Source organism: Pinus tabuliformis, chromosome 5_2, assembly GCF_031772625.1.
Source record: "Pinus tabuliformis cultivar Carrire ecotype Pingquan chromosome 5_2, CPIR1, whole genome shotgun sequence".
Classification (NCBI taxonomy): Eukaryota; Viridiplantae; Streptophyta; class Pinopsida; order Pinales; family Pinaceae; genus Pinus; species Pinus tabuliformis.
This window is the reverse complement of record NC_142306.1, coordinates 141,608,882-141,625,076: the sequence shown is the minus strand read 5'-3', so window position 1 is coordinate 141,625,076 and position 16,195 is coordinate 141,608,882. Positions and strand designations below refer to the sequence as shown.

General features: G+C 38.7%; 3 pseudogenes; 2 read left to right on the top strand and 1 right to left on the bottom strand.

The window, feature by feature from the left end:
- LOC149157906 (pathogen-related protein pseudogene) overlaps positions 1 to 14,071 on the top strand; it is a 44,701-nt pseudogene extending 30,630 nt beyond the window's left edge.
- LOC149157908 (uncharacterized) lies at positions 733 to 3,681 on the top strand (annotated as a pseudogene).
- Positions 8,568 to 11,556, bottom strand: LOC149157907 (uncharacterized; annotated as a pseudogene).
- Positions 14,072 to 16,195: the final 2,124 nt, after the last annotated feature.

Below are 16,195 nucleotides of genomic sequence, written 5' to 3'. Positions count from 1 at the left end.
TTGGACAATTTAGTACTGTGTTTTCCAGACAACACCCTTCACAAAACTCGTTGAAGAAATTAGAGCATCCAAACCCATTATGTGGCTCAGGAAACGAGTTGTTGAATTGGACGAGATCGATTTCCATCTTTACATAATATTTTCTTTATTAAAAATAAGAGTTTTTAATGTTTAGTGATTTAGTTTTTCAAAATAATAGAATTCCAAATCTGTTATTCCTTCGGTGCACCTTTGCACCTTTAAAAACCATTGTTAATTTTATAAATAGTGAATATTTTATATAAATTTATAATATATATTGATTTTATAGATACACTATATCAAATTATCAGAGGCAACCCATCGACCTTAAAATGAAATTTTATTTTATATATTTAAGAACTTTTGATATGTGGCACACAGTACGAATTTAAAAGCTTAAGCGTAATGTGCAAATTGCCTTTAAAATTCTATTCCTGTATGGCATTTCTATTTTGTATCAAATCACAATCCATGCAGTGACGAGAGCATTGCAAAGCACTGATAGCACTAAATAGAATCCATGTTTGACTTTGACCATCAATCAGAATCCCATGTTTGAATTTCAATCCAAGAACTAATCTCCAAATTGAACATTTTTAAATTTAGAGTGGAATCTACTCTGTTAAATCTATCTACATCTCTACCTTGAGGGCGAGCCGCTGGAAGTCAATAAAATAAGGAGTAGTCTACCTAGCCGGTAGAATGGCCCTTTTTCCAGCACCGGCCAGAAAATCGTCCGGCTCCGGCTACCGGAAATCTCTCCCTCCTCCGCCACCATCTCTCAGCTCCACCACCCTCTTTCTCCGCCACCTTCCCTGACCGCCCTGACAAAAAAACAGGATGCAGTTAAAGCGCCTGACATCCCTGACCGATCGGGGATGAGCTGGAATTCACGCGGGGAGTAGAATCGACGATTCGAAATGGTCACTCCCAATTCTGGCATGAACGAAATTATAGTGGGCTACAGAAGCTTTTAGATGCCGATTAAGGCTGGGAACAGGGGAATTCAGTAGTTTTTTGAGTTGGGTTTTCGAATTTTTTGTTACAGATCGATCAATATCTGGGTGTATATTCAGTGTGCATGTAACAGAGAAAATATCAATGCGTTGTGGAAATTTATCGGTGGAAGGCGAAGCAGAAGAAATCGTTGTCTCGCCAAAGGCCTGTTCCCGGCAAAGGCATGGGAAAAGGTCGAACCCTTATTCTTCGAGAGGGCTTGACAAGTTCAAGAGTGTCTATGCCGAGCTCTCTACCAGAAGAGAATATATTTCCAGAAAGACTGGTGCGCCAAAGGCCCTGGTGAGGTTCGCTTATTCAAAGAATGGATGGATCCCGGTTGTGGTGAGAGGCAGAGGGGTAATTGGGAAGAAAAGCAGTGGTGCGGGTGCTGCTGGGGTTTCGATCCTGGGACCTGCTGTGAACAATAATGGACAGAAGGGTGGGGAATTGAGGAAAAAAGATGCAGGAAATCAGATTAATGGCTTGTCTGAGAGTACTTCGATTTCTGTGTTCGATCCGAGCAGCCATAGGTCGATCATGCCATGGTCTTGGATTTTCAAGACTACCGCTTTTGGGGTTTTGGGTTTGAGTGCGATATGGGTTAAAAAATCGTCCTTTCCTGCGGCCGCGGCTATGGCCTTGGTAATGTCATTCGGTAGTATGATGTGCATGAAGAAATATATTTTGTCTGGGGTTTCATGGTTCGCAACGTTTTTCAGAAACCCTAGAAACCCTAAAGCTAGTCAGAATGGAGGGCGTGTCGAGGCAGTTGCAGAACAAAAAGACATTGATAAATTCAGTAGAAGAATCCCAAGACCAGTCCTTGCTATCAGTGTGCCTAGCAGCCCTGCGAGAGCTCATGTTCAGCGAACCCTGATCTCCGTTACAACTTCTCCTAGGGTTGTGAAGCCGAACATCAGCAATCATGAGCACAAGCGTCTTCATCATCAATCTAAAGTTAAAAAATTCAGAAGGTATGTGTCCATGGATAGTCGGCCCGCCAGACCCACGAGAGAGTATAGCTTCTACAGGAGGACCAGACCGGCCATGACTCACAATACCAGAGTGGATGTAGCTGCTATGATCACCACGCTGCTTTGTTTGGTTTTCTTCGGCCGGCTCTGTGCAATTTTCTTCACATGTTCCTGTTGGTATCTGCTGCCAATGTTGGGAAAACATTTGAATAAGGAGAAGTGATAATACCGGGACTGTGGATCTTCATACCAGTGAGAACGGGAAGAAAGCGATCAAGGATGGATTAGTGCAGGGGAAGGATAATTGATAAGATAAGTTACGTTATGTGATGGGGTTTAACATTTAGAAGAGGCATTGATTACAATAGAAACAGTAATAAATGGTGGATCTTGAGACTCGAAGAAACCATGGTTCCCTTGTTTTGATGGAGTAGATCTTCATGGGAAAATACAGGTCGATGGTTCCAGAATTGATTGCAGCGGCCTCGACAGTGTGGATATTAGATTGGCCTGGGTACAGGAAGGTCAATGTGAATACAGTGTTGTTGAGGAAGGTTGGATCAGCCTGAGTACAGGGAGGTCAATGTGAATACATTCCTGTGGAGGAGGCATAATTGACAAGGTTAGTTGTGGGAACTATTTTCCCCTCTGTGCAATTTTCTTCACGCCAGAGATCAATATTCAGATGCCCGGACATACTTCAGGTAGTCTGAGCCTACTACTTACATCAATGCTCCACTGGTTGGCGCCCTTGCATTTTTCCGTGGTCATCCTTCCTAGCCAATATGTGAAAATTAATGTGCACCAAATTCCTCTCACAGAATTGAATAGTCTACCTAGGCTGTAGAATGGCCCTTTTTCCTCATTTTCCGAAGAAGTTAGATAAAAGTGTCATAGTGCACAATGAAGCAGTGTCAAGTTAGTGGTTCAGGTCATTAATTGACAAGAGGAGGGATCATCTACAGCACAAATGACATGAGGAAGGCATCAAAAGCATGGACAACACCATGATTTCTTATGTAAAGGAGACAAATGTGTTGGTTGGTATGGACAGGATGTAACCTCTGCTCACTATTTTTCTGAAGGCATATGAGGTTGGTTGTGCTTGTGTGATGCATTACCCTTCTGGTTACTTGCTTATGGTGGCCAACAACTCTTTTCTATGTTCTGGTCTAGTTTCAAGACTTCACTGATTTGAGTGCTATGAAAACCAAGGCCAGTTCTCGACAATGGAGCACCCCACTCATCAAAACAGTTCTAAGCATATCCAGTTCTGTTTCTAGTGGTTCAATTTGTTGGCTTTGAGATGCCAAGACAATGCTCTGTACATGAATGGCTACAATCAGCCTCTGTAGGTGATGTCCACTTGTGAGGGAACTTTGGACGCTGAGTTTTTGTACTCAAGAAAGACTCATAATTATGCCGTGGATTTAATGTATTATGGGGGAGCATTGAAGATACCGATATCAATAAATCTGTTGTTTTAACATTTTAGGAAACGTTTTAATGGGTAGTTGTATGTCCTGTCAGGGAGTAATCTAGAAAGTTCCTTGTAAGTAATCTGGAAAGTTTCTTGCAATGTACCCAACATAGAGGCATGGAGTGTATAAAAGGAAGCTAGATGCAAAGTAACAGATGGGAGATTGGGTGAGACAAGATGCTCCTCATGGGCAAAGTTTATCCTTTGTATTTGTTGTAGGGACAGTTGGTTAATGAATTATTTGTCTTTGTTATTCTCCCTAAATCTGTGTTGTCTCATCTGAATACATTTTTGGTTTGCTAGCAACTTTTCTTCTGTGGTTTTATTACATAATATAATCTAGTTTAACTCCGAGTGTTTATTTTGGAACACTTGGTCATCATCTTCATGATCCTTCATGCAACAACTTATATCAGGAAAACCATCACTTACCTATTAAACACAAATAATGTTCATATAAAAGTTTAACAGTGATATAGAACCAAAACAGATCGCCAAATTCTAAAGTGCATTCATTGACCTTCAGGCATGTGACAATACAAACAAAAATTGGCATGCCATCAATTAACTTGAAGGACAGAGCTTCACATGCAAACAAAGATTGTTGAAAAGCTAAGTTGCACAAAATGTGGAAATGTGTACAAGTTTCTGAAAAAAGGAAATAGAAGATCTGAGATGTGAAGAGAAATGACACACTTCAATTTTATGCATCTGATACACCATAGGCATCAACTTCAAATAATATCAAACAAAAAGTGCAAGGTATAGCACTTGCAAAGAATGTTAGGTAAATGTCTAGGGCCTATATATCAACAAATGAAACAAGACTTTGTAGAATCAACACATGCGGAATCAAAATGGTACATGGAAATATAGTGTGTACCTAGTGCATCTCATACAACCGCAGGCCTCATCTTTAAGGTCAAAAACTAAAAGATATTGAAACTAGTGCAAAGTGAATATCAAGGACCTGTGTATCAACAAACTCAACTAGATTTGACACTAATACATGCAAAAATTCAAAACAAAAATGATACAAAAAATATGTATCACATATACCACTCCTTTGGTGTTTAACCTAACAGAGCAAGTGCCACTATGGGATCAAGACCCTCATGAAGCAAGTCAATAAACTCAAGAGGAACAAGAAAATCAGACTGGAGAACAAGCTTGAGAAATCGAAGTTGGAAACCAACAACTCAATCAACAAATAAAACATTTATAAAATGACACCTCCAAGCCACCCTTAAGGAATGGAAAACCTCCATAAAGAGAAGGCTGCTATCAAAGATAAGCAACCTAATATATTTTGAAGAAAAAAATTGGAAAAATGAGGCAGCAACCCATCACCAATTCCTACATAAACAAGTTGATGAGCATTAACCCTGGGTCCAAGTGGTAGAGTGAAGAAGGCTCCCCCAATTGTGGAGACTGTGGTACAAAACAAGTTTGCATTAAAGAGGTTGTGACAGGCTAAGGAATGGGAAACCTCCATAATGAGGAGGCTGATGTCAAATATAGGCAGCCTAAGTTATTTCATAGTAGGAAAATTGGAAAAATGAGGCAGTGGCCCGTCAACAATTCATACATAAACAAGTTGATGACCTTAAATCCTGGGTCCAAATGGTAGAGTTGAAGAAGGTTCCCCTGATTGTGTAGGTTGTTGTGTAAGCCAAGTATACAAAAGAGTGGATCCAATGCGCTAAGTAATTGAATCTTAAGAGTCTATGACCTTCCCTCTCTTTTTTCAAATCCTCTGTAGATTTTCTTTCATCCATGACATCATTGATTTGAAACATCAACCTAGAAAGGGGTTGAATAGAAATAGACTCTACCCACATGAGTTGGTTCTCCTCGTCAGAGGGAAATTCCAAGAAGAAACCTGCTTCACTACCCAAAAATATTTTTCTGGATGTTAATCTTACAATATTGCAAGTAGAAGAATTCAGATTAGCCAAAGAATGGTTAGTAACAAATAGGAAAGAAGACAATACTTGTGACCTTAGGTAGGACTCTCCTTTTGCATGCTGGGATTGCTAAATGAAGGTCTTATCAGGTCAATTTGGGTGGGGGGAGGAAGGAATTTTATCTACATTGGTTGTTGGATCTATAATGGTTCTATATGGTCCTCTCTAGACACTTTTTACGATATGATTTCTTTGTAGGACCTTATTTTCTCACTTAAACATGAGGGAAAAAGGATCAAACTGGACTAATAAGTTCTACATGTAGTGCTAACTCTGAGTGACTTGATGTTTGCCAAAAATAAATCACCAACAGGCTGTAAACAAATTCTTCTCAAAACACCCATGCCCACTGATCTTGCTATCTAATATGCTAAAAATAAACTTGGGAATAAAGTGTTGTCTACTATTTTAGATCCTTAAACAAGCCCAAAAGACACTAAGACATACCCTATGCAGGACTGTAGTGTGCAAGTGATGGGATTATTGCTGCACAATTATCATGTAAAAGTTGTCACCCTAAATTTTCTCTTCCACAATAACGTTGTTGTTCAACAATCATAAGTCCCAAACCTTCTCTAGATCACTTCTCCTTCACAAATATAGCCAATGTCACGTTAAAACCATGGAAAAACCGATGAAACAACATCCTCAATGCACAAATCCTTTGGAAGGGTTATAAGTGAGCTGCATTCCATTTCCATGCTGATTTGACTTTGTTGCAGGCTTGTTCCAAGGGTTTGGCATTAGATTTCATTGATTATTGCAGGGTTCTGACCCATTGAATGCTCATAAATTTGTCTAGACTCCTAGAGGCTAACTGTGGGTGATTGCAGGTCTAGCATTCACTTGGGCAAAGGTTTTCTACTTTTATTTTGACTTTGGGAACTCATTGATACATCAATCTTGGTCTCTAGTCCTGTCCGAAAGGCCTAGGACCCTCTCTAACCCTGGATGCAAGGAGTTTGAGGGCTGATCTATATCCTTTTGTCACATTAGGGCTAACATAATTGTGGTTCCAGGTCTGTGTTGCCTTGAGGAGGGATCACAATATTCATTTATGGTCTAAACATTAATTTTGAGGGCTCGCATTGATATAACAGTCATCAAGGGAAGGCCTCGCATTCCCACCTTTGTTGACTGCCACAATAACCAGTTCTGAAGCAATACATTACAGTGACCTTAATCATCAAAATTGACACCTAATAATAAACCCAAAAACATTAATAAATTAAAATAACCCATAATAATTGCAAGATAAATCACAAGTGTTTTGCCTATTATCTTATGCATGTTTTATGACTGATTTGATTGTTACAGGACTGATATCATTGTTGCAGAAGCCTGAACTGAACTTACAGTGGTTTGATCTCTCTTCACAAAGGCATCCTTGCATTGTTCTTAGCTCTAAATTTGGTTATTACACATCTTGTGAATGATCTTGAGAGCTGATTTCATCACAGTAATAAGTAGATACAGTGGACTAATATTGGTATATCTTAGGGTCTGGTGCATTTATTAGTCCTACATTGGTTTTCTCATACATTATTGTGGCAGTCGAAAGCATAACAGATTGGTAATTGCATTAATCGTGATATTGTCAAGGTATCAAGGGTAGGCTTCTGTCTCTTAGCTAGCTACTATCCTATTTCATTTTCTGTTGTTCTCTTATCATTACATAGTCATAAATTGCATTTCGTGATTGGAATTCACATTAAGCTCTTGCTGCATTTGCCTCATTTAAAATCACTGTTAATCACATCTCAAAGTACTCATATCATGGTGCTTGCATAAGTTTGAAATTTCTCTTGTTTACAGTTGACATCTCCATAAGTGGAAGAGAATCATAATAAAGATCACCTAATCACCTTGGCATCATTTCCAATGCTGCTTCATTGAGTGACTTTGAAATACTTGTTTAATTGATAATATTGGTTGCAAGTGGTTTGGTGTTGGAACATAATTGTGAGCTCAGTGAAACAATTTAATCTGCGTCTTGCAGTTCTCATATCGTCTTGCATCATCTCATTTAGCATTCTACTGAAAACTGTGGGCTTCTAATCTTGTTGCATTTACAATTATCCACTATTGCTCTTGTACTTGGTCACATTGCTGAAATATTGTCATATCATTGAAGTACAAGCTTTATTCATTTTGCAAGCAATATTTCATATCTCTCATATTTGATATCATGCCATCACATCGTACTAACTTTTCCATTGCAGCAGTTACCTAACTTGTGACTTGGCATTCTACTTGCAACTGTTTCTAATTTGTAATTTGAGCAATGTTATGAAGGAACTGGTCTCTTTGTTCAATCTTAAGTGACTCATAAATAATCTAATCGAATATATCTCACATTGCTCATTAATCAAACTTGTCACCTAATTTTAATCAAGTTACTGAGATAGGTAGTTGCATGTCCTAGAACTTGTTGCACAAATTTCTACAGTAGCACTAGTTAGATGCATTTGTATGAGATGCACTAGGTACACACTATATTTCCATGTACCATTTTGATTCCGCATGTGTTGATTCTACAAAGTCTTGTTTCATTTGTTGATATATAGGCCCTAGACATTTACCTAACATTCTTTGCAAGTGCTATACCTTGCACTTTTTGTTTGATATTATTTGAAGTTGATGCCTATGGTGTATCAGATGCATAAAATTGAAGTGTGTCATTTCTCTTCACATCTCAGATCTTCTATTTCCTTTTTTCAGAAACTTGTACACATTTCCACATTTTGTGCAACTTAGCTTTTCAACAATCTTTGTTTGCATGTGAAGCTCTGTCCTTCAAGTTAATTGATGGCATGCCAATTTTTGTTTGTATTGTCACATGCCTGAAGGTCAATGAATGCACTTTAGAATTTGGCGATCTGTTTTGGTTCTATATCATTGTTAGACTTTTATATGAACATTATTTGTGTTTAATAGGTAAGTGATGGATTTCCTGATATAAGTTGTTGCATGAAGGATCATGAAGATGATGACCAAGTGTTCCAAAATAAACACTCGGAGATAAACTAGATTATATTATGTAATAAAACCACAGACGAAAAGTTGCTAGCAAACCAAAAATGTATTCAGATGAGACAACACAGATTTAGGGAGAATAACAAAGACAAATAATTCATTAACCAACTGTCCCTGCAACAAATACAAAGGATAAACTTCGCCCATGAGGAGCATCTTGTCTCACCCAATCTCCCATCTGTTACTTTGCATCTAGCTTCCTTTTATACACTCCATGCCTCTATGTTGGGTACATTGCAAGAAACTTTCCAGATTACTTACAAGGAACTTTCTAGATTACTCCCTGACAGGACATACAACTACCCATTAAAACGTTTCCTAAAATGTTAAAACAACAGATTTATTGATATCGGTATCTTCAATGCTCCCCCATAATACATTAAATCCACAGCATAATTATGAGTCTTTCTTGAGTACAAAAACTCAGCGTCCAAAGTTCCCTCACAAGTGGACATCACCTACAGAGGCTGATCATAGCCATTCATGTACAGAGCATTGTCTTGGCATCTCAAAGCCAACAAATTGAACCACTAGAAACAGAACTGGATATGCTTAGAACTGTTTTGATGGGTGGGGTGCTCCATTGTCGAGAACTGGCCTTGGTTTTCATAGCACTCAAATCAATGAAGTCTTGAAACTATACCAGAACATAGAAAAGAGTTGCTGGCCACCATAAGCAAGTAACCAAAAGGGTAATGCATCACACAAGCACAACCAACCTCATATGCCTTCAGAAAAATAGTGAGCAGAGGTTACATCCTGTCCATACCAACCAACACATTTGTCTCCTTTACATAAGAAATCATGGTGTTGTCCATGCTTTTGATGCCTTCCTCATGTCATTTGTGTTGTAGATGATCCCTCCTCTTGTCAATTAATGACCTGAACCACTAACTTGACACTGCTTCATTGTGCACTATGACACTTTTATCTAACTTCTTCGGAAAATGAGGAAAAAGGGCCATTCAACAGCCTAGGTAGACTATTCAATTCTGTGAGAGGAATTTGGTGCACATTAATTTTCACATACTGGCTAGGAAGGATGACCACGGAAAAATGCAAGGGCACCAACCAGTGGAGAATTGATGTAAGTAGTAGGCTCAGACTGCCTGAAGTATGTCCGGGCATCTGAATATTGATCTCTGGTGTGAAGAAAATTGCACAGAGGGGAAAATAGTTCCCACAACTAACCTTGTCAATTATGCCTCCTCCACAGGAATGTATTCACATTGACCTCCCTGTACTCAGGCTGATCCAACCTTCCTCAACAGCACTGTATTCACATTGACCTTCCTGTACCCAGGCCAATCTAATATCCACACTGTCGAGGCCGCTGCAATCAATTCTGGAACCATGGACCTGTATTTGCCCATGAAGATCTACTCCAGCAAAACAAGGGAACCATGGTTTCTTCGAGTCTCAAGATCCACCATTTATTATTGTTTCTATTGTAATCAATGCCCCTTCTAAATGTTAAACCCCATCACATAACGTAACTTATCTTATCAATTATCCTTCCCCTGCACTAATCCATCCCTGATCGCTTTCTTCCCGTTCTCACTGGTATGAAGATCCACAGTCCCGGTATTATCACTTCTCCTTATTCAAATGTTTTCCCAACATTGGCAGCAGATACCAACAGGAACATGTGAAGAAAATTGCACAGAGCCGGCCGAGGAAAACCAAACAAAGCAGCGTGGTGATCATAGCAGCTACATCCACTCTGGTATTGTGAGTCATGGCCGGTCTGGTCCTCCTGTAGAAGCTATACTCTCTCGTGGGTCTGGTGGGCCGACTATCCATGGACACATACCTTCTGAATTTTTTAACTTTAGATTGATGATGAAGACTCTTGTGCTCATGATTGCTGATGTTCGGCTTCACAACCCTAGGAGAAGCTGTAACGGAGATCAGGGTTCGCTGAACATGAGCTCTCGCAGGGCTGCTAGGCGCACTGATAGCAAGGACTAGTCTTGGGATTCTTCTGCTGAATTTATCAATGTCTTTTTGTTCTGCAACTGCCTCGACGCGCCCTCCATTCTGACTAGCTTTAGGGTTTCTAGGGTTTCTGAAAAACGTTGCGAACCATGAAACCCCAGACAAAATATATTTCTTCATGCACATCATACTGCCGACTGCCATGACCAAGGCCATAGCCGCGGCCGCAGGAAAGGACGATTTTTTAACCCATATCGCACTCAAACCCAAAACCCCAAAAGCCGTAGTCTTGAAAATCCGAGACCATGGCATGATCGAGCTATGGCTGCTCGGATCGAACACAGAAATCGAAGTACTCTCAGACAAGCCATTAATCTGATTTCCTGCATCTTTTTTCCTCAATTCCCCGCCCTTCTGTCCATTATTGTTCACAGCAGGTCCCAGGATCGAAACCCCAGCAGCACCCGCACCACTGCTTTTCTTCCCAATTACCCCTCTGCCTCTCACCACAACCGGGATCCATCCGTTCTTTGAATAAGCGAACCTCACCAGGGCCTCTGGCGCACCAGTCTTTCTGGCAATATATTCTCTTCTGGCAGAGAGCTCGGCATAGACACTCTTGAACTTGTCAAGCCCTCTCGAAGAATAAGGGTTCGACCTTTTCCCATGCCTTTGCCGGGAACAGGCCTTTGGCGAGACAGCGATTTCTTCTGCTTCGCCTTCCACCGATAACTTTCCACAACGCATTGATCTTTTCTCTGTTACATACACACTGAATATACACCCAGATATTGATCGATCCTGTAACAAAAAATTCGAAAACCCAACTCAAAAAACTACTGAATTCCCCTGTTCCCAGCCTTAATCGGCATCTGAAAGCTTCTGCAGCCCGCTATAATTTCGTTCATGCCAGAATTGGGAGTGACCATTTCGAATCGGCGATTCTACTCCCCGCGTGAATTCCAGCTCATCCCCGATCGGTCAGGGATGTCAGGCGCTCTAACTGCATCCTGTTTTTTTGTCAGGGCGGTCAGGGAAGGTGGCGGAGAAAGAGGGTGGTGGAGCTGAGAGATGGTGGCGGAGGAGGGAGAGATTTCCGGTAGCCGGAGCCGGACGATTTTCCGGCCGGTGCCAGAAAAAGGGCCATTCTACCGCCTAGGTAGTAGCAGCCACTTTCCCATCCAAAGTCAATTTTCATACCGTTAAGGAACTGCCTCCTGCCTTTGAACAAGTCCGACACTTTTGATTCAATGGGTGAGGATATAAAATATATTAAACTTCAATTAATACTTGGAACATAATTTTTTCACAATTTACTAGTCTCATAAAAACAAGAATAATTTGAAATAATGTTTCTTTATTTTTCACAAAACTATGCTTATTTTGTTTTTTTTTTCATTGGAATAAAAATTGCATTGAGCTTGCTAAAATTTCTAACATTTATGTTTTTTATTAAGTTATAGATAACAAATGGATGTTTACATAATCTAAAATTAGTATTATAACATTGAGAATTGTAATTCTATTCATTCAATTTTCTACGTCATTAAATCTTTATTCTTGTGTTTTTCATAATGATTTTTCCCTTTCTCGATTTTATACATCTTTATCTCACTCTTTCATTTCCTTCTTATTTTTTTAAGCAACATTGATATTAGTGTAATGATAAATTGAATAGCTCACATCTTGAAAATGCTTAGTAGTTCTCCTTTAATCTACCTTGAATATTAATTTCAAGATCAATGAGATGTATCATATATAAGATTAGTAATATTTTTTAGAATTGAGATTCTTAAGAAAAATATGGAGAAGATATACTTTGAATGGGCTTCATGGTTAAAAATACATATTTCATTTTAAGAGCTAATAAATTCAAACCTAAAGTGGGGTTATGTATATTTCCTAAACTTTAGAAGGAGGTAGAATATGTACACCTTCATTGATTATGAAAGAAAGTGAAATCTAATGATATATTTTTTTCGAAAATCCCTACCAAATTTCACAATTCAATTCAAACTTATTTTTTTCTACCAGTGGAAAAACTTATCATAACTCAGTTGTCAAACTAGTAGTGAGGACAACCATCTTTGGTTGTTATCCGAGAATGCAGGATGACTTGTCACTTTTATTCAAGGAAAACCATGACACCTGGAACAACGCATTGTGGTCTGTAATGGGGCAGACTTTCACTCATACCATATGCTTTTGGGTCTTGGGTTGTTAACTTGTTTCCTTACATCGAAGGAAGACAAGCTCTTAGTAAAGAAGAAGGAGTTTTATAACACACTTCAAGCCCTAACAATTCAATTCAAACTGACAATTCTAATAAATATCTACCATATTTTTGAAAAATACACTCAAAAATATAATTAAAAATGAGCCAAAATGTTTGACTAGTATATTTGATATAATTTCATAGTGAAATTTAATCTATCTAATCATTAATTGCCTGGGTTTGAACGAGTACAACACTAATTTAATGAATTATGATTTTGATGACTTCAACATGATTCAGCATGGTAAAGGAAAAAGCAATTTAGAAAGGGATTAGAGTGTAAACCATGAGAGGACCAGTTGACAAACCTACAATATTTCTGGTTTGCTTGGCTTATAAATCTTGGCATGTGTCAATAATGGGAGCTCAAACATCCCCATCTCATCTTCTCTTATTTGACCAACCAACAAATTAGGATGTTTGCAGCATCTCATGACGAATTTGTCATAGCAACATTGGCACAAGTTGAATTGGATCCTTGTCATCTTCATATGTATGGAGACGTGGAGAAGCATACAACATGGAGGCATGGAGCTCCACCCTCTTACAATTAGGTCAACGAGTTGTTTGAAGAAGGTCGAACTTAGGTTTGTGTTTTACAATCCAAATTTATTGTCTTCTATCATTTAGCTTATGAGGTTGATGAGATTTTACAGATGCACTGAGCAATTAGATCCATATCTGCAAGTATGGCCAAAAGGTTCTTTGAAAGAAATTGTTGAGAAGTTAGTGAAAACAAGGGAGATGGAGTTGTCTCATAAGACAAACATACAAAATTTCAAATCAATTGATCCTTCCATCTTTTCTATGAGTGTTAACGGTAATATTTCATATATATATATATATATATATATATATATATATATATATATATATATATATATATATATATATATATATATATATATATATATATGAGTCAAGTAATTAACATATAGACCTCACTTGTCTTAGTGTGTGGTTTGAAGAGACAAAGTAATAATAATAGAGGCATGCGCTTTTCCCTGTGAACTGTGAAATTGCAATAAGGCCTGTGTTATCGGGAAAATAGACCCTCGATATGGGAAGCTACAATGCACTCATTTAAACATCTTTTCCCAAGGAATTTAAATACTACAAGACGTCCATGGAAATATTCGAGTCCTCTCATGATATATTTCGAACTTTGTTTCCCAGAGGTTTTGCTTGGGAAGTGGTTCAAGTGTATACAAGCCCCCCACTTGTAACATTCAAGTTCAAGCACTGGGCCATCATGGAAGGACCATTCAAAGGTCATAAACCAACATGAGCAACCTTCCAATTCATTGGAATTTCTATTTCTAAGGCAAGCACACTCTGCCCATATAGTGCCCCAAACAAACTCATCCTTAATGAATCCTAATATCCATTATTGTACCCAATCGCTACCAATGTAAGATACTCTTCCCACTTCTGTCATTGATGCATAACATACATTTTCAAAATGTCCTCTAAAATCCTATTGACCATCTTTGTTTGTCCATCTGTCTGCGGATGATAAGTTGCGCTAAAGGCTAACTCTGTACTCAATATTGCAAATAACTCTTTCTAGAACATGGAAGTGAACTTAGCATCCCTGTCTGACACAATTTTCTTCGAGAACACCATGCAACCTCACTATATATTTAATTAAGACCTTTGCTACATCACTAGTTGAATACTTAGACTTCACTAGAATGAAGTGTGTTACCTTTGTTAACATTCCAACCACAACCATGATGGAATCATGATGTCTAGATGTCCTCGGTAAACCTGTGATGAAATCCATAAAAATGACCTCCCATTTCCACTCTGGAATTGGAATTGGCTATAGTAAACCACTTGGATGCTTACAGTTTGCTTTTACCTGTTGACAATGCAAACATCTAGCCACAAAATCTTCCACTTCCTTCTTCAGATTCAGCCAAGTAGAACTTCTTCACCATTGTCAATGTCTTACGATATCCCAGATGACCTAAATATGGATTAACATGAAATTCCCTCAATATAAGCTTCTTGAGCTCATTGTTGTCTGGCACATAGATCTTGTTCCTAAACCCGATCAACCCATCTATCGTGAGATGATAATCCACATCCTGTTCACCTGTATCATGTTGTAACATGTGCCTAAGTTCCTTATACCTGTCATCTTATTGTCCTGCCTATAACATCTGACCCTATAAATCTGTCCCATATGAACTCATAGTTACTATATGATTTACCTACACTCTTCTGCCAAAAGAATCTACAACCTTATTTTCCTTTCCCTTAATGTACCTAATCTCGAAGTCAAACTCATTGATAGTGCCCAACCATCTATCTTGCCTAGAATTCAAATCCAGTCGGTCAAATAGGTATCTCAATCCACTGTGATCACTCATCAAGATGAACTGCTTTCCAAGAAGATAGTGTCTCCACATCTTCAAAGAATGGACGATCGATTCCGACTCATGATCATGTGTCACATAATTCTACTCATGCTCATTCAGTTTCCTTGACTCATAAAAAACTACATGTCCTTCCTTCATTAGGACTCCACCAAGTTCTCTCTTACAAGCATCTGCACACACACCACAAACTCTTTATCCGGATCCACACTCTTTAGAACTAGAGCATTTGTCAACAATTGTTTCAACTGCTTAAAACTTGTTGCACATTCCTCTGTCCATTCAAATTTCTTCCCTTTTCACTGCAATTATGTGATAAGATATTCAATCCACGAGAAGTTCCTAATGAACCTAATGTAGTAACCTGCTAACCCCATAAATGACCTTACCTCATCCACATTCCTAGGAGTTTCCCATTCCATGATAGCCCTTATATCTTCTGGATCTACTACTATACATTCCTTAGAAACAACATGCCCCAAGTAATGTACCATTGTCTGAAAGAAATTGCATTTGCTAAGTTTGGCATACAACTGATGCTCTCTTAGCAATCTCAATATTGTTGCTAAGTCTTCTGCATTCTCTTCCTCATTCTTAGAATATATCAATATGTCATCAATGAATATTATCACAAACGTGTCCAAATAAGGATGCAACACATTATTCATCAAGCACATAAAAATAGTTGGAGCATTAGTTAAACCAAAAGGAACTACATCAAACTCATAATGCCCATACCTGGTTCGGAAAGCAGTCTTATAGATGTCCTCTTCTTTGAAGTGTACCCAATGATAACTTGAGCTCAAATCAATCTTCGAGAACACTGTTGCTCCCTTCAACTGATCAAACAAGTCGTCAATCCTCAGCAACTAATAGATATTCTTGATGGTTATTTTGTTCAACTATCTGTAATTAATGCACAACTGGAGAGTACCATCCTTCTTCTTCATGAATAAAACTGGTGCACCCCAAAGCGATACACTTGGCCTAATGTATGCTTTGTCAAGAGTTTCCTTCAACTACAACTTCAATACCACTAATTATGGAGTTCTCATCCTATAAGGTGCCTTTGATGTTGGTTTTTCCCCTGGGACCAACTTAATAGAAAAGTCCACCTCCTT